Here is a 24,710-nt window from a genome sequence, read left to right as displayed (position 1 = left end):
TGTAAAATGGGAGCATTAGAAGTGGCTGCTGGCGATTCCTCTGCTAACACTTGAGGAGCATAGTATGTAGGAGAAGGACATGCAGAGGGTGAAGGCACAGGTTCTGGAATCAGACCCCCTGACCAGAGTCCTGGCTCTGTCTTTTGTGTAAACATGGATGTAGTCTCACTTTACTGAGCCCCAGTTTCCCTTTTGAATTGGGGGAAATGATAATACTTCTCCCATAGGGCTGTTATGAAGATTAAGTAAGATAGAAAGAGTTCAGTGCTTTAGATGGAGCCAATGCTCATTAAATGTAAGGTAGGCTGACTCACAGGCTTAGAAAGATGCCCACACCCAAATCCTCAGACCTGGTGAATATGTTACCTTACAGGCCATAAAGGGTTGTGCAGATGTGATTAAGTTAAACTTGTTGAGGTGGGAAAGTTATTGTGGATTATCCAGGTAGGTCTGATGTCCGAGGGAGGGAGGAGGGCCAGAGTTAGAGAAGAGGGGAAGACAAAATCAGGGGCTGGAGTGATGTGCCTTGAAGACGGAGGAGGAGGCCACAGGCCAAGGAATGGAGGTGGAATTTAGAAGCTGGAGAGGATGAAGAAACAGAGACCCTCTAGAACCTGCAGGGGGAATGAGGCTTGCCAACAACTTGTTACATCTTTCTGTAGGACTAATTTTGCTGTTTTGACCTTCTAAACGAGAAGATAATGGGTCTTTGCTGTTTTCAGTCTCTGGGTTGGTGGTAATTTGTTATGGTGGCAGTAAGACACCAACACGTGTGTATCACCAGGCATTCACTTTTACTTGGCCTGTTTTCATCACCTAAGCACTAAGTTTATCATTGCTTCTTCAGTTCCCCACAGAAGACACGTTTCTGTGTTATCTGTGGCTGAGGACTCAATTTTGAGTACTGGGGACTGACTGATTTGTATTCCACAGCCCAAGTCAGGATTGTGACATTGTGGCCAATGTGATTTTCTTCCCCTTGTTCCCTGATGACCTTCTTCCTCCCATTGTGATCCTTTATTTTCACTCTTCAGGGTCCTCAGACCTCTCTTCACCTGACTTGCCCCTTGGTCTTCTTTTAAATGATCTGTTCCTACACAAAAGATCTCCCCAAACTTAGAGGCTTAAAACAACAGCCATTTTGTTGTTTCCCATGGCTCAGTGAGCTCAGTTGAGCGGATCTTCTACTGACCCTGTTGGTGGCCTCTCGTGGGGTTGTTGTCACACAGTGACCAGGAATAGGGTCATGAAGCCTTGACCGGGATGCTGGGCCTTTCTTCCTCACCGTGAAGTGTCAGGGTCTCCTCTCTACATGATCCTTCCATATTGCCTTCCTGACCTGACAGGCACACTTTTTAAATGGACTCTGAAGACTCCAGCATTAGTTTTCTGGGGACTTCATGACAAATTATTGCAAATTGGATGGCTTAACATGACAGAAATTTATTCTGTCACAGTTCTGGAGGCCAGGAGTTGGAATCCAGGAATAGACGGGGCCCCGCTCCCTCTAGAAGTTCTCGGGGAAGAATCTTGGAGGAGGCTCCTCTAGCATCTGGTGGCTTCAAACAGTCACTGGTTTATGGTAGCACCTCTCCGTTCTGTGCCTCTGTCTCTGTGTGGTCTTTTCCTTTTCTGTGTCTCAGGTCTCCCTCTTCTTTTTTCTTATAAGGGCACTGTGGTTGGGATTAGGATCCCCTGGGTAACCCCAGGTGATTTCATCTCGAGATCTTCAACCAAACTACATCTACCAAGATGTTTTTTTCCAAAATAAAGTTACATTCCCAAGTTCTGGGGCTTAGGACATGGATGAAACTTTTTAGGGAGACTCATTGAACCTACCACCACTCCCAAAGCAAGTATTCCAGGAGAGGAAGTAAAAGCGTTCAGGCTTCCTTAGGCCCAGAATTGGCCTGAGGTGACCTTTGTCCCAATATCCCCATTACTGTACATCATAGATCCAGCTCCAATTCAGAGTGCAAGGAGACCCTATGCAGGCACCAGCCCTAAGACGGATGGCTCCCTGGGACAATAGTGGGTGACCAAGTGCCTCATGTCCTGACCTAACTTCCCAAGGGAATACCTTTTTCCAGAGGCATTATTCCTAAACGCCCCCCATGTGCCCCTGCGTCATTAGTGAGGGATCTCAAGGTGGATTGGCAGTAAACCTAACTCCTTAGAATAAAAGGTGAATAGAAGATAACAATGATTTAATGTATTGATTCGTCTCCATTTGAAGTTGTTTCATGCTTTAATTCAAGTACACAGCCAGGTAGGAGAAATATTTTCCAAAGGTGGTTATTGGTGTTTTTTCCCAGTCCCTGTGGAAAGGCCACTTTCCGCTTTGCTCTGCATGGCCTCGGGACAAAGCAGATTAGGGGTGCAGCTTTGAAGTGGAATAACGAAGTGCCTCCTCCATAAAATGCAGAGAATAAGACAAAACTCCCAACATGGGTATGGGGATCACATTGATGAAGATGAGGTATTGTCATATGAGTGGGACCCCCCCAATGGGTATGTAAAAAGCATTGATGTAAACTTGATTTATGGGGTACAAAGCGAAAAATTACCTTTCTCTAGATATCGAATAGCTACTTTTTATTTATTTATTGAAACATTTATTTTTGAGACATAGAGAGAGAGCAGGCTCGCACAAGTCGGGGAGGGGTAGTGAGAGGGAAACAGGGGATCTGAAGCAGGCTCTGTGCTGTGAGGGCAGAGCCCGATGGAGCGTTCGAACTCAACAAACGTGAGATCATGACCTGGGCCAAAATCAAGCATTGGCAGCTTAACCAACTGAGTCGCCCACATACCCCTCAGCCACATTGTTAAGAGTTAACTCTTAATTGCTTTGGATAAATACTCATTCTTTCTTTTTCATTCATAAGAAATGTTCAACATGCCGCATCTGTTGTGGTAAAATAGGGTAAAACAAGAAAAGCCGGCCTGACAATCTCCTGAGGACTTTGGTTTGGACTGGTTATGTGTGGGAAGGAAACCCCTCCAATTCTTAGAATCCGGGCTCACCTCTGTCTTCCCTGCCTTTGTCCCTGCATATGAATATGCTTTCTCAAAGCCTCCTACACGGAAGAGGTCACTGGGGCAGGACACATGGCAATAACGGAAGTCGCTGGAGAGGAAGTCACGCTCCGATGACCCGAGGGTTTGGTTTCGCATCCGGTTTCACTTCCGGTTTGCAGGCCGTTGCGGGGGGGGGGGGTTCTTGTATTTGCTGGCAAACAGTGCCTTTGGCTCTGCAAAACTACCCCCCCCCCCCCCCCCCCCGCCACTGTGTGCAGCCCTATGGTTGATTCACAGGCACAGGCTGGAGAAGGTGCCACAGGCCGCAGAACCGGAACTGACAGAGGGTCCAGGAGGCAGTTGTGGAGGTGAGATTGCCCAGGCCAGCTTGTTGCATCCTCCAGGGCCCTTCACCTGTGCTGCGTTTGTCACAAATCCAGCTCTGCTGGTGATGCCTGCTGTGACCTGGGGACCCTTGCTTCCTTCCTCTTCCGATCCGTCCTGCTCACTAGTCTAGGCATGTGTGGAATCTGGAGGCAGAAGGCCTTAGCTTCTGGGGCGCCTGGGCCGCTCAGTTAAGCGTCTGACTTTGGCTCAGGTCTGACTTCACAGTTTGTGAGTTTGAGCCCCGCATTGGGGCCTTCTTCAGATCCTCTGTCTCTCTCTGTCTCTCTCTCTCAAAAGTAAACATTAAAAACAAACAAAACTACTCTTCCTTACTCTGTTGGGGTATCCTTAGGGAAAACAGGTAAGTGGACTTCTTTCTAAATAAATAAATAAATAGGCAAATAAATAAATAAATTCAGCTTCATGGCTTATTTCTTCTTCTCAGATCTTGATCAAATTATTTCACCTCTTTGAGGCTTGAAGGTTTTCACCCATAAAAGGGAAAGAACAACCTCAGACCTGTTCTTTGTGTGTAGAGAAGAGACATGATCCAATGAACCGTGTCTGTGAAAGCTCTTGGTAACTTCTTGTGAATGCGAGCTGTGTTTTGTTTGTTCCTGGCTGGGAACAGAATGGTCAGACACACGGACTCAGGTTGGGGTGTTCTCAGGAGGTGCAGAAAAGAAGTGAACGGGTAGATTTGGGCCACTGGTTCAGCCTGGACCATGTGTCCTAGGTGCAGGGGAAGGTACCCTGAAAATGATCCAGAATCATGCCCATTTTCTACATGAGGAGACTGAGGGCAAAGGGATAAAGGGCTTGGCCTAGGTCTCAGACTTCCTTTCTTTCCTTATTATTTTAACGACATTTATTGTTACCTGCACACACCTCCACTATGAATGTTTCTAAATTGTTTATCTGTTCGCCTCCCCATCCCAGCACCACCTAGACTGTCACTGCCCTGAGAATCGGAGCCCGTGTGACTGGTTTGTGTGTGCAGAGTCGTGGGCATCGGGCTGGCATATAACTGGGCCTTGAAAAAGCGTCCAGTGGGCAACATGCCGGATGCCTCCTTTGGCTTCTAGTCCAGGGGTCTTGATGGTTCAACTCACATCTTCCCGTTTCAGGGGTCGTGTGTGTACCCTGGGCAAGTCCTGCCAGGGTTAGACCTTAGGAATCTGCAAAAGAAATCCTCAGCCAAAGAATTCCTCAGCAGAGACCTGCCTGTCATTTGGCATCCACTTCTCGGAAATTAAGAAACACAGGTCAGAAAGCTCCCCATACGGGAGGCGTGAAGAAAGTGAACTCCACGAGGTCACGGATGGGGTGGCGAGTCTGTGATTGCATTTCAACGACTAGGCGTGTGGCTGGCCCATAGGAGACCCTTGGTAATGTCTGCAGAGCGAGTGAGGGGACAAACGCATGGCTTCTTTAGAATACCGATGAATTTGCAACACCGCCACAAGATGGCTGCTGGAATGGCACACTGATGGCCCCTCGGTACTCTGCCCAAGAGGGGATGAGGGCAGCAGGGTGCTGGGGGGACACGGCGCGTTTTCATCTGTCGCTGCAAGTCAGAATATCTGGTTGGGTAGTTTCCACGCAGATGGGGGCAGGAATCGGGAGCCACTGCAGCTGCGGAGGGATGACCAGGCCATCACTGCGACCGTAAATATGCCAGGGACCCACGCTGTGATGCTGACAGATGCCCTCCCTGCAAGGCTCAGATGGGAGGGACGCGCCAAGTCCGGATTTTAAATTAGATTCACCTGAGCCCAGTCAGGGACCTGTCATCCTTCCGATGGAATGGTAAAGGAAAAGGGAGGGGGCGGGCGGTGGGCAACGGAAGAAAATCTTTGTAGCTGAGCCTACCTGACTCTCCTCAGTGGGAGACACATGAAGACTGTTTCATGTCAAGGAGAGGTAGTTAAAATGCAGGCTGTTCAGTCCTGGTCTCAGAATTCGGGAGGTGTGGCTCATGCCTGTAGACCACTCATCCTTCCTTCCTTTGATCTATCACTTGATGGAGAGGAAGGCTTTTATGTGTGATTCCTATATAATGGGTAATTTAGTCCATCCCATTATGAAAAAGTGGTGAGTCCAGTTCTAAGTGCATTTGCTTTAGCTCATCCTACAAGTCACCAGGAAGGTACTATTCTTAGATACTTTAGGTAGCTTGAACGCATTTTCTCAGTTGTTCATAATATCATTTTGGGGGCTCCTTTAAAAAAGTTTAAAGATAGGAAGTCACAGGTTAAAAAGCAAACCAAAAGGGACACCCGGCTGGCTCATTTGATTGAGCATCTGACTTCGGCTCAGGTCACGGTGCCCGCGGTTCATGAGTTCGAGCCCTGCACTGGGTTCCTTGCTGACAGCACAGAGCCGGCGTTGAATCCTCTGACCCCCGCACCCCTCTCTGCCCCTTCCCCGCTTGTGTGCTCTCTCTCTCTTTCTTCCAAAAATAAATAAAACATTAAAAAAAAACTTTTAAAAAATACACCAAGGATGACAACATGTTCTCTGTCAGTGCGAGCAGTTTCTTGAGAGAAGGGACCGAGGGGATATATTAGCGCATGGACCAAATACGACTTGCCTTATTTGTCACAGACTGTAGCATATTTTCACGGATGCTAACTTTTGGGTCCATTTCTGGTCTTTTTATGCCATGACCCAGCCTTAGAAGAATAGCCTCCCTCTGCTCAAAGCCTGGGTACTATATTTCTGAATTTGCTTCCTTAGCTGGTCAAATAAGAGCCCTAAACTAATTCGCAAGGAGTCAACCACAGAAACCTGGGTTTGAGGTTCAGACACGACCATGTGTGAATGAAGTAACTGCCTGTAGGAAGGTTCGAGTTCATCAGACTCAGGTGAGCCACTGCAAGCCAAGACTAGTAACCCTTGATTCACAAACCATTTTGGTTTGATTCAAAATGTTTTGGGGTGGCTGGCTCAGTTGGCAGAGTATGCAACTCTTGATCTCGGGTTGGAAGTTCAAGCCCCATGGTGGGTGTAGACATTAACGATAAGATCTTTAAAAATAAATAGATAGAATGATTTAGAAAATTTCAAGGTTAGAGAAAAGTCTTCCCTCACGTGTGCATTTCTTAGAGGAGACTCTTTTTTCTTTAAATTTTTAAAAATGTTTATTTATTTCTTTTGAGGGAAGAGGCAGAGAGAGATGGAGAGAGAGAATCCCAAGCGGGCTCCATGCTGTCAGCACAGAGCCAGACATGGGGCTCAAACCCACCACCTGTGAGATCATGACCTGAGCCAATATCAAGAGTCAGACACTCAAATGACTGAGGCACCTAGGCATCCTTCTCAGAGGAAATGCTTTTTAAAAAAAAATTTTTTTTAATCTTTATTTTTGAGAGACAGAGACAGTGTGAGTGGGAGAGGGGCAGACAGAGAGGGAGACACAAAATCTGAAGCAGGCTCCTGGCTCTGAGCTGTCCGCACAGAGCCCGATGTGGGGGCTCAAATTCATAAACCGTGAGATCATGACCTGAGCCTAAGTCAGATGCTTAACCGACTGAGCCATTCAGGCTCCCTGTAGAGGAAATTCTATACAGACTGATATTTCTCTAAGAAAGAGTGTACTTTAAAATAATAATTGGCTAAATTGCCCCCTAAAATATAATTTTAAAGGCTTTGAAATAGATACTGTGTGCACTTGACCTGTCTTGGAGAGGTCTTAAAAAAGGAGAGAAGAATAAAAAAGAACAATAGCTTCCAACTTTCTATTTTGGTTGAAGAAACATGAGGGGAGAAGAAGGGGGTTTCTAAGATCTAGCAGGAAGGAGTTTTTGGTTATCTAACTCATTGGGGAAATAGGGTAAGAGTGTGAATAACCAAGGCAGTCAAGTCATTTCTGTTTATACCTGACTGTGATTCATGGGTTTCTTACTCCAAAGCAGAGCTCTGTCCAAAGGGATGCTTTGTGGACCGACTTGCTTTGTGAATGGTGCAGGACTTGAAATGAACTGGGAACACAGGTGTGGGGTGTAAAACCTTTGTTGAACACCTTGGGCAGAGAAGACCTTGCCTACTTAGGAGAGACATGCTAAATCTAGAACATAACCTCTTCTGCTTTGATGCCCAGAATAGTTCTAGAGGCTTTTCTCCTCTTTCAATAAAACCAAGTAAGTTCCAGGGATTCTGAAGTTAGCCTGGAAGAGCAACGTGGCCCCCCAAATGGAAGGATTTCCTGCTAACTCTGTTAGATTGGGGCTGAGGTAATTTTTAGGTCCATAAATTTTTGGCCATTTCTCCCTTTAAAAAGTGCGACCGTTCTTTTCTCTTGAGTGTGGGCTAAGCTTAGTGCCTTGCCTCTAATGAACAGCTTATGGCAGAACCAATGGATGTCACTTCCAATGTTAGGTTATAAAAAGACTGTGACCTCTAGGGGCGCCTGGGTGGCTCATTTGGTTAAGTGTCCAACTCTTGATCTCGGCTCAGGTCATGGTCTCGCGGTTTGTGGGATCGAGCCCTTCTTTGGGTTCTGTCCCGACAGTGCGGAGCCTGCTTGGGATTCTCTCTCTCCCCCTCTCTCTCTGCCCCTCTCCTACTCTCTCTCTCAAAACAAACAAACAAATAAACAAACAAACAAACAAATGGACTGTGGCTTCTATCTTTCGTGTCTCATCATTCTCTCGTGGCTTGCTCTCTCTGTAGGAAGCAAGCTGCCATGTTGGGACCAACATGAAGCCCCAACTCCCTGGCTAGCCACTTGTGAGGAACTGATGGTGTCTACCTGTGACCACGTGAGTACCAATAGTCTTGTAGGTGTCATCTCACTGCCTTTGCCATATACTATTCATTAGAGGTTAGTCACTGGGTCTAGCACACACTCAAGGGAAAGGGTTTACACAAGAATGTGTGCACCAGGAAATAGGAGCCATTAGGGGCTATGTTATAGGCCACCATGAAAGCAAATTTACCTTCAAAACTATATTTTAAGAATGAGGCCAAATTTTCCTTCTGCAGCTCTGTCTTGCTTTAGTAGTGAAGAGAATTTGCTAACGAGAATTCCCTGGTATAATGTTCTGTGGGATCCCTGGGAGCATCAACATGGAAAGCAAGGCCCTGATTCCTTGTCAGATCACAATATCTGCTGGGTGGTGTGTGAAGAACACTGTCTATAGCCTGGGGTGAGTCTCCCCATCAAACCAGGCCTTACACATAGTCTGCATGTCAGAAACTCTTATCCCAGGTAGCCCCAGAGTTAAGCCACTCTGTGTCGACTCCAGAATCAAAGGAAATTAGTCCTGAGGCATGATTTCCTCAGTGATAAGATTGTTCTCAAGAACCAAGGAAGGCACAGATTGCTATGATCCAAACCATCCATTCAGAGAAATGGTTACTTTAAGGGCATCTCTAGAACTTCCAAATAAAAATCTAGTACTGATAGGTTTTTTTTTTAAATTATTATCTGTAGGAAAATCACAGGAAAAAAAAAAAGATAAAGCAAAGTAGAAACACATCAGGAATATTCTATTACCAGGCTAATTGTTACCTTTCAGCACAGAAATCCATTCTATGGCCTATGAGACAGAACCTATGAGAGAGGAAGAGAGAGAGAGAGAGAGAGAGAGAACACCCAACTGAGTTACCAGAATCATGCAGTTATCAGCCCATAAAAATAGCAAAAAGATGAATGGATAAAGAAGATGTGGTTTGTATATACAATGGAATACTACTTGGCAATGAGAAAGAATGAAATCCTGACATTTGCAATAACGTGGATAGAATTGGAGGGTATTATGTTAAGTGAAATAAGTCAGTCAGAGAAAGACAGATACCATGTGTTTTCACTCATATGTGGAACTTGAGAAACTTAGCAGAGGACCATGGAGGGGAGGGAAGGGGAAAAAGTAGTTTCAAACAGAGAGGGAGGGAGGCAAACCATAAGAGACTCTTGAAGGAGGAGAACAAACTGAGGGTTGATTTGGGGGGGGTAGCGGGGGAGGAGGAAATGGTGATGGGCATTGAGGAGGGCACTTGTTGGGATGAGCACGGGTGTTGCATGTAAACGATGAATCATGGGAATCTACCCCCCGGACCAAGAACACACTATATACACTGTAGTTAGCTAACTTGATGAGAAATTATATATACAATAAATAACTAAGTAATAAAAATTAAAAAAAGAAGAGAGAACCTATGAGTCAAAGAAGAAATCAAAGGAAAAAAAAATAGCAAAAATAACATATGAAGCCAGGTACTGATCCAGGGGCTAGTTTTCTCCTTGTGGCTCTGGCCATACATTCCCAGCACATGGCTTTCGGCTGTGTCTGGCCAAGTGAGTGGTGAACACTTCTTGTTGGGTTCTGTCCCTCTTACCATGTTGGCTTCTCACAGGGCTTCCAGCTTCAAAATCCCTACCTCTCGAGTGTCGCTGGTCCTCTTGGTCTTTGGCTCTGATTGCTTTTTAGGACTTCCAAACGCAGATTTGTACAAATATGATCTCCCTTTCTCTCCCCCACCCCCACCCCATTCTCTCTCTCCCTCCTCTTTTAGGAAGGAACAAATTATGCTAAAAGAGATTTATGTGGACCCACTAAACGTGTCTAATAGTAGCTCTCAGACCCTGTGACTGATGTGTGGTGTCGTCAAGCCCCAGTTCCGTGCAAGCCGAAGGTGGTGATATTCATCCCCGCTGCTGTAGCAGAGACAGGGCCCATTTGTTCCTCTTGTGTCCCGCTCCTTATGGCCAATGACTGCAAAACTGTAACACAACTTAAAGACACTGGATGAATCTAAGACCTTGTGGCTCTAAATGTCATCCCAGTTGCCTGACCGTAAGACTCTGTAAGTGAATTTATGCCTCAGTGCGTAAATAAGATACGGATACACAAATCTATGCACAAAACATTCTAACATTGGGTTCATTAACAAAGATTTTTTAAATGTGTATTTATTTTTGAGAGAGAGGGAGAGAGAGAGAGGCAGGCGAGGGAGGGGCAGAGAGAGAGGGAGACTCAGAATCTGAAGCAGGTTCCAGGCTCTGAGCTGTCATCACAGACCCTGCTGTGGGGCTTGAACCCGTGAACCATGAGGTCATGACCTGAGCCAAAGTTGAACACTTAACTGACGGAGCCACCCAGGCGCTCCCGGGTCCATTTCTCAATGGGCTTCTGACACGTGGTTTAAGCTTTCTTCTTTGTACCAGTTGAGGAAACATGGACGTGTTAATTGAACTCTTGTCAATGCATTCAAATGCATTGAATACTGGTCATACTGATCCCACAGAGTTCTGCAGAGACCCCACAGGTCTAAAAGTATAAACACGGGAAAGTCACGAGATAGTACTTGGCATTTAGCAGATGCTCAATAAGTGTGCCTCAAGGAGTGTAGGCAAATGAACAGTATGGACTGTTGGTTGAATCTTGTTTACCCTTTCTTGCTTTATTGTGTTTACAGGTGTGCTCCATTCTCTCAAACTGGAAGCCACTAGAAAACACTAATCAGGTCATATCATTTCTGGGACCTCAGTGCCTGGCTGAATAGTTTTCAACATAGCTACTCATACTAAAAACAACAAACAACAAGTTGATAGAATGGAAGAAGGTCTGGATTCAAATCCTACTCTAAATTCTTTCATGACAAGACTTCTGGGCCTCCTTTTTCTTACTTATAAAAGAAGAGCTTTTTTTTTTAATGTTTATTTATTTTGAGACAGAGAAAGAGAGAGAGAGAAAAAAAATCCCAAGTAGGCTCTGCCCTGTAAGTGCAGAGCCCGAAGCAGGGCTCCATCCCAAGAACCATGACGTCATAACCTGAACCAAAATCAAGAGTTGGACACTCAACCCGCTACCGAAGTGACCCAGGCACCCCAGGAAAGGTTTTGTTTTGTTTTAAATCTGCTTTTGAGGATTGCAGTGGAAAATGAATATGTTAAAGTACTTAGAATTTCCTGGCACATAGTAGGTTCATAAGAAATTTTAGTTCTGCTCCTTCCTTTTACTCAAAATGGCAAGAATCTCTCAGTCGTGCTGAAGCCCTGGGTGGCCTTGGTGCTGTCTCTTGTTCAGAAAGTCGCTCTAAGTCCCAAGGGGCATGTGAGTGGAGGCAGCAGATGATATGTGTATGAGGTACAGAAGAAGCCAGCTCTCACTGAACCCACCTCCTTCCATTCTTCCATTCTCCTTCCTGCCCATTCCTGCTGTCTACCTTCCTCCCAACTGGTTATGTTAGCTTCTATGTACCCAGCATGAGGGACATACTTCACCCTGGACCTGCGGGAGAATTTGCATCGGCTAAATATTTGGATTAAGAGGGGGGTCAAAGTTAGGGTGCCCAGGTGGGGCTGGAAACAGTGGAAAACCAAGGTGCTTTTGGGCTATAAATGGAAATGGATAGCGGGCTGGCCATGGTGAGGCAGGTCACTTAGAGATGTGATCCCCTGGAGAGGCAGTTGCAGAAATCAGCGGGGACCGATTAGAAAGGATTTGGGATGCCACGTTCAGCGGTTTGGACCCCGCCACATGGCAATCGGGGGATCGTGACTGTTTGAGATAGCGGAGGTGGAAGGACGGAAGGGGACACCGGACCAGCAGAGGGAGAGAGGCTGTGGGTATTCGTCAAAGCATGGATACCAGCACAGCTTTATTTTCATCTTTCAAGAACACTGAGTTTGATGTTTTTCTCAGCTTGGGTAGCTCTAACAAAATACCGCAGGCTGGGTGACTTAAACAGCAGACATTCATTTCTCGCAGTTCTGGAGCCTGGGAAGTCTACCTTCAGGGTACCAGAATGGTTGGGTTCTGGGGAGACTTCCCCTCCTGGTTTATGCACAGCTGGTCACCTTTTCGCTGTGTCTGCACATGGTCTTTCCTTGGCATATGCGTATGGAGAGACATCTCTCTCTCTCTCTCTCTCTCTCTTCCCCTTCCTCTTCCTCTTCCTCTAAGGGCATTCAGTAATTCCATGAGGATCCCAACTTCATGGTCTCATTTAGATCTAAGTACGTCTCCAAAAACTCATCTCCAAATATTATTACATTGCATGTTAGGGCTTCAACATACGGGTGTTGGGTGGGTGGGAGCAGGGACGCAAATATTGAGTCCATCACCAGGGTAGTGCAAAAACTGACTCAGACTCTTCCTACAGGGTCATATATACCTCTCCCCCTTACGGAGGGTCAAATTACCTGATGAAAATTGTCATTTTTAAATTTGTCCTCATTTGATAAGTGCACCTGGAGCCCCATGCAATACAAACTAGTTCACGGGTTTTAAAAAGGAAGATACAATGCATGCACTTATCATGCTCAACGCTTTGGAGATTAAAATGTTCCTCTCCCGAAAAAGGGAGGCCCGAGATCTTATCTCTCACTAGAATTTCTTTAAAAAAAATTTTTTTAATGTTTATTTATTTTTGACAGACAGAGAGCATGAGTGGAGGAGTTGCAGAGAGGGAGGGAGACATAGAATCCGAAGCAGGCTCCAGGCTCGGAGCTGTCAGCACAGAGCCCGACGCGGGGCTCAAACCCATGAACCATTAGATCATGACCTGAGCTGCAGTTGGATGCTTAACCGACTGAGCCACCCAGGCGCCCCTAGAATTTCTTGACCTCTACACTGTCAAACGGGTAACCCATGTATCAAATATGATACATATCCATGCCCCTGAGCGTCCTCGTGTCTATGACATGTCACCGTAGAGATCTCTGAATTACAGAAAAGAAAGTCTCACGTTCAAAATCACTGGGATGTTGGCAACACGTACACTATTTGAAATCACTCAGAATCCACCCACCGAAGTTTTAGAAATAGGTATCTTCTTTTGAAGTAATTGTCTTTAATTTAAATCGAAAGGAAGAAAGGTGTTGAAGGGTGCAGCATGAAAAGATGCAAAATGGTGACGTATCTTCGAGCATTCTCCCAAGAGGTTGAAACACTGGTTCAGGCCTTGGCTTATGAGTCGTGTGCATTTTGTAGAGCTCACAGCTGTTTAGGCTTAAAAGGCAATTACATTTAATTACCGGTGTCAGATAAAACACACACACACACAGCCACTCTGGTCCAAGTGCAGCCATGGTGGTGAGGGAGGTGAAGGTAGCCAGAGAAGTTACACTTGAAGATGAAGCTTTGATTCTTTAGAAAAGAAGTTCCTCGCCCCCAGACTCCTCTGAGCGTTTGTCAGATGGAAATTACTGTGGAGACTCTGGATATAAAGAATGTTGGAAGAGTGGAAGATTTATGTGCCCATTCTCAGATTTATTTTGATAGATTGTACTGTATCAATATGTAAAAATCTAATAAATATAACTCTTTAAAGAGGGGGCGGCTCTAATTTTACTGTTTCAGAGAAGAGGTTTGGCAAAAAGTCAGAATGTGCATTAAAAACACACTTTCAAGAAGTCTAATAAATAAAGTCTTTGAAATATGGTTTCCCAGTGAAAGGCATTTTAAATCATTTTGATAAAGGATCTAAATTAGACCTTTAAATAGGAAAGGCAAGTTTTCCTTAACTTATTATTTATAGATAGTTTGGAAATAAAATCTATGCAAGCTGATTTCTTCTTCCATTCTTTATAAGGCAAATAAATATATTGTCAAGTTTTAACAGCACATGTGCTAAGCCAGAGGTTGTCGTCCTTAAAAGGGAGAGGCAAAGGCTGGCTAGCTAGCATTGACTGAGCTGTTAGTACGTGTTGGGTGCTGGGTGAAATGGTGTATGCCCACTGTTTCATTTCGTCCCTACTCTAGGAATTAAGCACGTGAGCTCTGGAGCCAGAATCCCCATCCTGTTCTAGCTGTGTGCCCTTGAGCGAATTACTTGCGATCACTGCGCCTTAATTTCCTCACCTATAAATAGGGCCAAAAATAATACCTGACTAATAGGGTACTTGGTAGATTCATTAAGTTTGGACATGCAACGTGCTTAGCACTGTGTCTGGTACACAGGAAGTGTCAACAGAGGCTAACTCATAGTATAGTTGTCCTTATTTTACTTGGACTCAGGTGACCAAGGGATTTGCCTGCAAACGCATAGCTGGTTAGAGATAGAATCTGGATCCAAACCTTGTGTGGCAACTGTGTCTGGGGATATCCTCAGATCAGTACACATTCAGAATAACGCTCTTCACCACTTCCTTCTCAGACTCTTTCATGCTCTCATTCATTCATTCCATCACATTTTATATATATATATATGTCTGTATGCTATATACCTATAGTATATTAGTAGTTATATACATTGTAGTATATTGTAATATGGTATATTTTATGATAAAATTATATGGCAATAATATTATATAATGTGTTATATATAGAATATGTTATGCGTAATGTAAAATGTTTCCTACCTTGTAATATACCATATACTGTATCATATATTAATGTATTGTATATTACTATACATGTAGTATAAGGTAAACATTTTATATCATGCACTGTATATTACACATAACATATTATGTATTTATCATATAATTTTATCATATACTATGCTATATTACAATATTATATATATTATAATATATAGAATATATATTATAATATATAGAATATATATTATAATATATAGAATATATATTATATTATATTCCATATATTATTCTATATTTTATATTCTATATATTCTATATTCTATATATTACAATATATTACAATATATACTATATTACAATATACTATGTAGTGTCTAATATCCATGCATGTATACATATACATATACCTGTAATATACCTGTCCAACGCACAAGTAGGGGTAAACGTACCTGCACATACACACATACATATACATATAGTTTGTACTGAGGACTTAATCTATGCCATGCACTGGGGATTAAATGTGGCAAGAAAGGCCCTGTCCCATGGGTCTGAACTTACAATAGAATAGGGAAGACAAGATGTTATCAACAATGATAATAAAGCTGTTAACTGTTATGATCAAGGGAAATGCAGGTTGCAAACAGGATACACAAAGATGGGGGAGTAGGGGCAACTACCTGCTGTGCAATGAACAGATACTGACAATCTGGTTATTTCATTAGACTCCGTTTGCTAAGGTAGACTTTTAATTGACCAGAATGCCCCGTTTCCTAAATATTTTGGCTAAGTGAGCTATCACTGAAACGACTACAAAGATCAGAAATAGTCCAAATTAACGCTCGAGGCAGAGTTTACGCTGACTGCATGCAGCTTGGTAAAGTAGAAAGAAGATGTGCCCCTGTCAGCCACACTTGGGTTAGATTTTTGTCCGGACCACTTACTAGTTCGGTGACTCCACTGTGATATTTACCTCATCTGAAATTCAGTTTCTATCTCTTTAAAAGGGGGACGGCGTTTCCTTCATAGAATTTTTGTGTGTTCCAATGCCCTCCGCCCTTTGCTTCATGCCCGGTGTAGAGTTTCCTTGTCCCTGGAAGGCACGCAGGTAAAACGTGTCAGGGCCCTGAATAGCTCACCTGCAGGGGATCGGGTGCCGGGGATACTTTAATGCTCAGTAAGTTGCCATAGTTGAGCCATTTTGGTGACAGTCCATTCTTTCTACAGAGTCTCGCAACGAAAGGGCTAAGCTTTAAGTGGGATAGGAGAACGTTTAGGGATTCTTGGAATTTGCTATTCATTATTGGGAGTTTACCTGCACAACTTCCTGGAGATCAGCTTGTGGGCCAGCTCCGAAGTCTCTTCGGGCAGCAGAGTTTGGGGCCACTTCATTGGCTAGTTTGGGATCAGTCTGTCCTTCACCTGTGTGTCCCACGTCTATTCCAAATCCCCTGTCTAACCTCCAAGCCCTACTTCTTTCTCCAGAAAATGACACACTGCCCTAAGGAAACATTTTATGACTTGGTAGCATTTGGGGGATGATTGCATCAATATGAATTAGAGTTTAAGTTTGTACTTTGTGACTCCCCCGGGCATGGATTTGAAAGGCACCAGACTCAAGATGTTCACTCTGGGGAAGTGCATGGACTTTCACATCCCCCTGCCAAATCTATCATCTCAAAAGCTGCCGTGGAGAACTTTTGCAATAACTGAAGCCATACACCTTCCATCACGAAATTGCCAAGATGGTACTTGAGGCGGGCGGTGGTGGGGGGGGGTGGAGGTTGGATTAATAAAGCCTCCTTCCCATCCTCTCCTATGCATGCACAGGAACACTTATCTAGGGGGAAATTTATTCGGTAAGCACTATTTAAAACTATTTAAAAATCAATTTTTATTTACAAAAGTGTTGTGTAGTGTCACTGAGGCTTAGATCCAAGCCGTCTGCCATCCAAAGTTAATAGCAAATACACCAAGGAAAATGATTCCTTCATCCCCCTCAACATTCATATTCAGGCAGACGCCGAGGGCCATCACTTTTCATATTAAGGTAATCCACGCTTGTTTATATCTCCAGCACCCAAGGAAAACGAAACCGCATCCTTGCTGGATAAATTGCATCTCTGTGCAAGAAGAAAGACATACGGCAAGGCAGTTAAATGTCAGGAAAAATCACTTTCAGAAGCGCATCTGAAATTAAAAGTATGCCATGAGATGTGACATTCTTAACTTCGTCGCTACTGAGTAATTGTTAATTAGATTAATTACTGTCCGGTACGCTGATCTGGAAACTTCATTTTCATGCAGTAAGGTGTGAGGTCGCTGCTTTGCCTGCCTGGGACTGATCTCGGGGTTTCAGAAACAGCTGCGAGAAGAAAAGCAGCCATAAGGTGACTGCAGCCGCAGCAAAAAGAAAAAATAGAGAGGAGAAAATAAAGTCTCAAAAGCCTTCGAGTGTCTGTGTGCTTCCTCCACAAACCCACTTGTCGATTAAATTAAAGGATTCGTCCCAGCTCAGTTCCCCTATCTTCAAACACTTCTCAATAAACTGTTGGAGATCTTAGCCCTTGTAAGAAATGAATCATATTTTCTCTGTCGTACTTGATCGCTGTTGACTACTAATTCACCCTGTATTGATCTCAAGGCCGTATTTCTTACTGTGTAGATGGGGAATTATCTTATGCCATTAAAATGCTGCCAAGTTTCAGAGGCCCTTACAATCGCTGTACCCAGAGGCCAACTTCATCCTCCGAAAGCGTGGAAAAATTGGGCATTCAGACCTGGCTTTTCGCCCTTAATTACTTGTGTCTTCTTTGGTCCGTGGGTCAAGAGGCCCTGTTATTTGGGGGAGGCAAAGAACACACGGTGCTTAAGAGGAAGCAAGAGCAGGCTTATAACTAGATGGCATCTCTATGGCAGCTTGCCAAATTGCCTTATTCTCATACTTCTCTCTGGTCCTGGAAACTTCCAAAAGAGATTTATTTAAAAGATTCCTTGGGGGGCATCTGGGTGGCTCAGTCGGTTAAGAGTCCTACTTCAGCTCAGATCATGATCTCCCGGTTCTTGAGTTCAAGCCCCGCATGGGGCTCTCTTCTGTCAGCACAGAACCCGCTTCGGATCCTCTGCCGCACCCCCCATCTCTCTGCCCCTCCCCTGCGCATCCTCTTTATTTGCTCACAAACAAATAAACATTAAAAAAAGGTTCCTTGGCACTGAGAGATTTTTTTATTTTGTCTGAAATGCAGACTGTGTAAAACAAGAGAAGACGTAAAAATATCGCCTTTTCCTGATTAGAAATGTCAGATACATTCATTATAGAGAATGTGGGCAACTTAGAAAAGCATAAATGGGAACATAAAACTGATCCAAAGCCTCACCTCTCAGGGGTTGCTATTATCAACCTCTGTATTTTGAAAGAAACAGTATATAGTGTTTAAGAGTGTATACTCTGACCCCAGACACTTGGAGTGTGAATACAGGCACGGCTATTTGCTGGCTGTGTGACCCTGGGCTGTTTGATCATCTGATTCACGGGGATCTTATTAGTGATGACTTTAGAGGGGTGTTGCGAGGGACAAACGGGATGATCCATGTAGAGAACCCATCCCAGTGCCGAGCACCTAATAAGAAGTTGACATATGCAACCATCACCATTGAATTCTGTGTGTTAGGATTCTTTTCCTCTGTACATAGGGATGTAAATACATACATGTGATTACACATAGTCAAGCATCGGCTACCACGTCAAAATGTGGTGATCGGCATTTTATATTATTTCGTATACTGAGCACCTGAATTTAATGTACTTGTTATACGACTTTGCTTTATTGAATCGTAGTAATTTATATTGTTGCATAAATCATAGGAATAGGAAATGAAGGTCCATTTTTTCCCTTCCAGGCAGCCGAGCCATTCCAGGGAAGCTCTTGGTAATGGAGCCAGATGCCTTATGGGATGGGAGACGGCCAACTTGGCTCTGGGCACGGGGCTTATATAATTCTCCCAGGGAGACAGTTGTTAAGGGCAAAATAAAGAAAGTAAGGAAAATGCTCCCAGGTTCATTCCTCTTCCCTGATCATTAACAGAGGTGTCACTGAAAGCAGCCCCTCCACAGGATTTGAACCTATGACCTACGAAACACGAAGCAGCCCCACTTCCCAACCTCCTGGAAAAGCTCTTATCCTGGTGGGTGGAATCAAACTGACCTGAACTGGCATCTGGCCAAGACCCCGGAGAGAAGGGTTACTTTTCCTTCAAGGAGGGAGGGAGCGTCCTAGTTGCTCTAATGACTGTCTTTGCAAGAAACGGCCTTGGAAAGCAGAGTGCAATTACCTGGGTTGAAATCGAGCCAGGATCTTTGGGTTATTATCTCTGCTTATATAAGATGTGCTAAGGCATTGCTAATGACCCTCTGGGTTAGGACCCAGGTTTACAAGAAAGAAGAGACTGAAAAAAAAAAAAAAAAGAGGGTCATTGGATTAGAAAGAAGCTGCCTCTGAGTCTCCAACCTCTTCGCCGGGCATCGCTTTGGTGTTGACTCAGACATGTGGGCAATAGAGCTGGGGTTGTCTTGACTGCCTTTCTGATCTGATCTATGTATCGACCACTTCTGAAGTTAGTCATTGGTATTGCTGTTGCGGTGGGGGCCTAGTTGAATGGTGCAGGAGAATAATACCGGGTTGAATGGGCTGCTCTCTCCTGACTGACTACTACCTGGAGTAGTTTCCAACAGCATCAACCTTAAGGCCCAGAAGGTCTAACGGGCTGGGGTCATGGGTCTTTAGAATTAGCCCTGCTACTCCCTCTGTGCCCCCTCCCAGGCCCAAAGTGTCCCTCCCCCTTTCCAGCCCAGCCCATCTTTCCTTTGTTCTCCCCCATATTTTTCTCGATCTCTCTGTCGCATACATTTAGCGAAATGCTGGTTTTACAATGCTTGGAGATTCTTGCCAAAATCACAAATATACATTTGTCTTTTCAACACGTCTATAGCGTTTTCATACACACCTTTAGTTCAGGTTAGAAAATATACTCACACCAGGCCACACACCTTCCCGCCACAAATGTTATCTGAGTGGTGAATGGGCCATGCCATTTCAGGGGTAAGGAAACTGAGGCCAGTGAGATCGAGCAACTTGCCCAAGATCCACAATTGGTGGGGATGCGTGATGAACAGCCTTGATCTCAGTCTGCCTCTGTTCTTCTTACTCGTATGAGGAAGGAAATGACGAGTGACCTCGCCCACCATGTCTCCCACGTTGCCTTCTCAGGAGAAACGATGAACGCCTCTTACTATGTCCCTTGGTTTTGTATGAGTCCGTCAAACTGACTCAAACTGAGTCAAACTTGCTTTCTGTAGGATGGATCCCCTGTCCTAAAAGCACGGCCTCCCATAGGCCTTTCAGACACAGACAAGTGACTGGGCCTTGGAACTCCTGCCCATCTGGGTTCTGGCTCATGGCCCTTCCCAGCTCCCTTGTCCTGGATGAACAGATTTTTTTTTTTTTTTTTTTTTTTTTTTTTTTAGTGCTGACCAGCCCTCCTCCGTCTCTTTGACTTACCCCCATCTCATCAGGATGTCCGTTTGATTTAAAGCCAAACCTTCTCTCCCGGGTCAGGAGGGGGCGTCTGCTGGGAGCCGCCACGGCCGCTTCCGCATTCTCCTTCCCAGCAGTGTGCCGGCCCGACATGCCTCTCCTCACACGGCACCTCATTTGGTGCCTTTGTTTTCTTGTGTCTTTTCCAAGTCTTGGCAACCGAGTTGCACCTCAACACGGTTATAAACTTCCACCACAAGTTGTCACTGATGTTTTCCAGGACCCAAACTGCATTTAAAAAAAAAATTTTTTTTTTTGTTTTACCTTCCGTCTGAGGCACTCCTGGAACAGCCCAGAAGAGCCAGGCAAGGCACTGACCAAGGAAGGAAGACTCTCCTCCGGCTAGAGAAGAGACAAGCTCTCTGAGCCATAAAATCGTGGGGGAAACAAAGAGAAGCCAAATCCCATGGCGTGCGTTCTCCATTACCCACTTATTCGTTCAACAGACATTTTGGGGCTCCAGGGAGACTCAGTCGGTTAAGCGTCCGAGTCTCGATTTCGGCTCAGGTCGTGATCTCACAGTTTGAGAGTTCGAGCCCCGCATCGGGCTCTGCATGACAGCGCGGAACCTGCTTTGGATTCATTGTCTCCCCACTTCTCTCTGTCCCTCCTCTGCTCATGCTTTCTCTCTCTCTCTCTCTCTCTCTCTCTCTCTCTCTCTCTCTCAAAAAACAAACATTAAAAAAACCAGACAAACACTTATGAATCACTGGCTTCTTAATGGGGCAAGCATGATGCTGAGCGTCACAATTTTAATGCACGAACAAGAAGATATGGTTCCCCTGCTGGAGGAGGTATTGAGATGAGAGTGGCATCCTTGTGACTGTGGCACAGGTGCCAGGCACGTTTCCAAATAAAATTACAGGCCCAGATCCATGAGCATTTCCCAGAAGGGGAGACACTCTACAGAATTGAGCTCAGTTAAAAATTTGAGCTCAGGAGTTCAGCCAAGGATCGGCAAAGTGTGCTCAGGCAGTGGTGACATTTGCAAACGCCCAGGGAAATAAGCCAGCATTAAAGGAATTGCAAAGAGAGGAGAAAGGTGAGGCCGGTGGGCAATGCAGAGTTGTATGAAGGGGTATTACTGGTGTGGTGGGCACAATAGGGACCCTGAGTTCTTCTCTTGATGGTGGGGGGCATGACCAGATTTACGTTATAGACAGCATGGAGGCAGAGAGCAGTTAGGGTGCTGTTTTGTTCCTCCAGGGGAGAAGAAAGGAGGGCCTACATCATTGTGGGGGTAGAGGGGATGGGGGCAGGTGGAAGGTATTTTTGAGACTGAAGCAAAGGGCTTGGGACTGATTGTTGAGTGAGTGACAGAACAGGGTCTTAAGAAGACCCCATTTCTGTCCAAGGCCAGTGTTGGATGGCAGATGGTGCCATTTGGTGAGAGAGGAGGCAGGTGTAAGTCTGGTGATATGGAAAAGAGGAGTGTCGTTTGGGATGTGAAAATTCATTTGGTAGTACTTGAACAGGTTGACATGAGCCTGGAAGATACGTGTGACCTAGAAGTGTCTTCTCATGAGGAAGATGGCTGGTGGTCTGCTGTGAAAATTTCCCATGACCACCTGCAACCCAATCTTGTCCCTTGGAGAAGAACAGATACTATTAGAAGGATAAAACATCAGGAAAAGTTCAACTGCTTCCAGGATTTGGACAAGACAAGAGTGTGTTGTTAACTCAAGTCCTTCTCTGTCTTCTCATCCAAGAATCTGAGAAGAAAGCAGGAAGTTTCCTTTGGCCAAGAGTGTGGTTGGCGATGCAGTTGAACATGCTGTTGACACAGTTGACCGTGACACTGACCCAACTCACTGCAGTTGCCCATGCAGTTCTCAAAGCACCTTCATCATCTGGCTTGATCTCCCTAATATTAGTGTGGAAAGATATTTTTGTTTTTTCCCCTTGACGGGTGAGAAAATTGCCTTGGGGCAGGGAGTGGTTATGGGACCACAAGGCTTGGAATTAGTGGGGCTGGGATCTAAACCAAGGTTTCCTTGTTTCAAATGTTAAACTTGCCCTGCCCATGACACCATCATCACTGATTGGAGAAGACCCACATCTGTTCCCTAGAAGCCCAGGATTCTTGGAGGCACAACCCCAACAATTGCTGAGGCTTTTCTTCATGCTCACGTTTCTGTGTGTCTTTTGTGGGAATTATCACACCCACACCACGACCATAGGGGGATGGGGGCATGCTGACTGAGACGAAGACGTTAAGGTTCAGAGACCTTCCCAGTGGCAGGACAGGAATTTGAATTTATATATATGCTTAACTTTTAAAGCTCTCATTTTGTAAATGAAGGCAGGAAAGAAAGGAAAATGCTTGGCAACCAATGCAGCAAAAACATGAGAATTATAAGCAAGGAGGTTTTGCTCTTATTTTAATTAATGCTTGTCACTGGTCATGTTTACTGTAAAAAAAAATAAACACACAAAAAGCAAATAAATAACTTAGTTAAATGAAATTGCTCGCCAGTCTTTGAACTGCTTGGAGGTCAGGATTTCATCCCTTTTGTTGCTGCTGGGTTCCCAGCAATTGGAAAGCTGAGTCACATGGAATGAATGAAAAATGTCCCCTAATTTCACCTCCTAAAGATAGGTACATTAACATTTTGGTCCCTACTCTTTAGGAATTAGATTGTAGATAGATGATAGATAGATAGATAGATAAACAGATAGATAATAGAAGGATGATAGATAGATGAGAGAGAGAGAGAGAGAGAGAGAGAGAGAGAGAGAGAGAGAGAATAGATAGATACTCTAAAGAGAGAGAAAGAAAAAATACATAATACAGAATTCAGTGGTTGAATTTATTTCAGGACCCATCCTTTTCCTTTTCCTTTTCCTGATAATCTGGGAATGCTTTCCTGTTGGGAAAGATGTGATCTCACCTTCCCCAGTGAAGAATCATTTCTCCATAGATTTGGGTGTGGATTTGAGGTGTCCACTGTAGATCTTTCGTACCTCTCCCTCCACTCCTCTCCTCACAGCTTGGGAAACTTCCATCTTAGCTCGGAGAATTTATTCTTACCACAGTGGAGGTCTTGGGTGTTTTGTTGAGAAGGGCCTTGTGCGTCAACAAAACCAACTCAGCAGTAGAGGTCGTTTGTCCATGTGTGGGATGTCTGTATGGACCCCACAGTGCTCCCTGATGGGGCCTGTTTTGTCCGGGGGCCCAGAGCCTCACTGTGGGACCTTAGGGGCCTTTCCTGTTTTTGGCAGACCCCCTTTGTGGAAGATTGTAGCCTGAAGAAGCTAGCCTAGCTGTATCACGGACAGGCTTTAGAAATGCGGTCTTCTGGTTCCTTGTGCTAGAAATTTCCCCAGATTCTAATACTTTCCCTGGATTTCAGATAACCCCTCCTTCCTAACAGCAGTGAGCTCCCAACTGTGACACACACACACGATGGATCCAATTTTCTTTGAACTGAGAAGAGGAAAAATACCTCTTAGTGAGTTAGTGAGTTTTCATCATTAATTTGGCTTTTATAAAATATAAAACACGTGGTTTTTGAGTCCAAACACACATCAACCTTGCTGTGAGGGACTTAGGCTGTGGAATACAAATCATCATGACCAAGTGTCCAGGATAAAATTGCCCTGTGTTCACAGTTTGAGAACGTAAACCCCAATAAAAGAGAAGGAACTGTTTATAATCCAAGATAGCAGAGCCCTGGGAAGTAATCCTGCTTTCTCCCTCCTATAAAGGTGAAGTTGCTGAGGCCCAGAGCAGGGAGCGACTTGCCCAAGGTCACACATGTCACCGAGGGCTGAGTCCCCAGAGTCAAGCCCAGTGCTCTGCTCCATAAATCCAGGGCATATGCTGAGCTTCAGAACCACCTGCTGCATTTTCTAGCACAGGCCTCAAAGTTGAGCCTTTCTCGGGGCCCAGGAGATCTGGCACCTTCTCTCACAACTCCTTCCAAAGCTGTAAACATAGCACAGGGGCCCCAGGTTGGGCATCTTCTGTTCAGTGAAAGACTCCTCTCCCCTAGGTGATCACATTCATCTTAAGAAGATGGCGTTGGGGGAGGGAGGGTGCCTGGCTGGCTCAGTCAGTTGAGTGTCTGACTTTGGCTCAGGTCATGATCTCACAGTTCATGGATTCAAGCCCCACCTTGGGCCTTAGGCTGACAGCGCGGAGCCTGCTTCAGATTCTCTGTGTTCCTCTCTCTCTGTCCTTTCCCTGCTTGCGCGCGCGCACACACACACACACACACACACACACACACAGTCTCTCACTCTCAAAAAAAAAAATATTTAAAAAATATATAGAAAAAAGAAGTCAGGAAGTGGTGCCTCACAAGAGAGATGATATGCTTATTTTACAGATAAAGAAACTGAGGCTCAGGGCAAAGAAGTTACTTGCTTAAGGAGAGAGTGGTGGGGAGGCGGGGCCTGCATTCAATCTCAAGTTTGGGTCAAAGATCTTATTT

The 24,710-nt window shown here is 44.9% G+C and overlaps 1 long non-coding RNA gene across 1 annotated transcript; it reads left to right on the top strand.

The window, feature by feature from the left end:
• The first annotated feature begins 3,281 nt into the window (after positions 1–3,281).
• Positions 3,282–12,462, top strand: LOC132668756 (uncharacterized). The gene is made up of 5 exons (XR_013556403.1): positions 3,282–3,386; positions 4,533–4,670; positions 6,145–6,272; positions 8,080–8,168; positions 10,828–12,462. It is a non-coding gene; the product is annotated as an uncharacterized LOC132668756 (long non-coding RNA).
• The last annotated feature ends 12,248 nt before the right edge of the window (positions 12,463–24,710 follow it).

The sequence above is a fragment of the Panthera onca genome, chromosome B3 (genome assembly GCF_046562875.1).
Source record: "Panthera onca isolate mPanOnc1 chromosome B3, mPanOnc1 haplotype 2, whole genome shotgun sequence".
Classification (NCBI taxonomy): Eukaryota; Metazoa; Chordata; class Mammalia; order Carnivora; family Felidae; genus Panthera; species Panthera onca.
The sequence above is the reverse complement of the archived record's forward strand: the minus strand, read 5'-3'. Positions and strand labels throughout refer to the sequence as shown.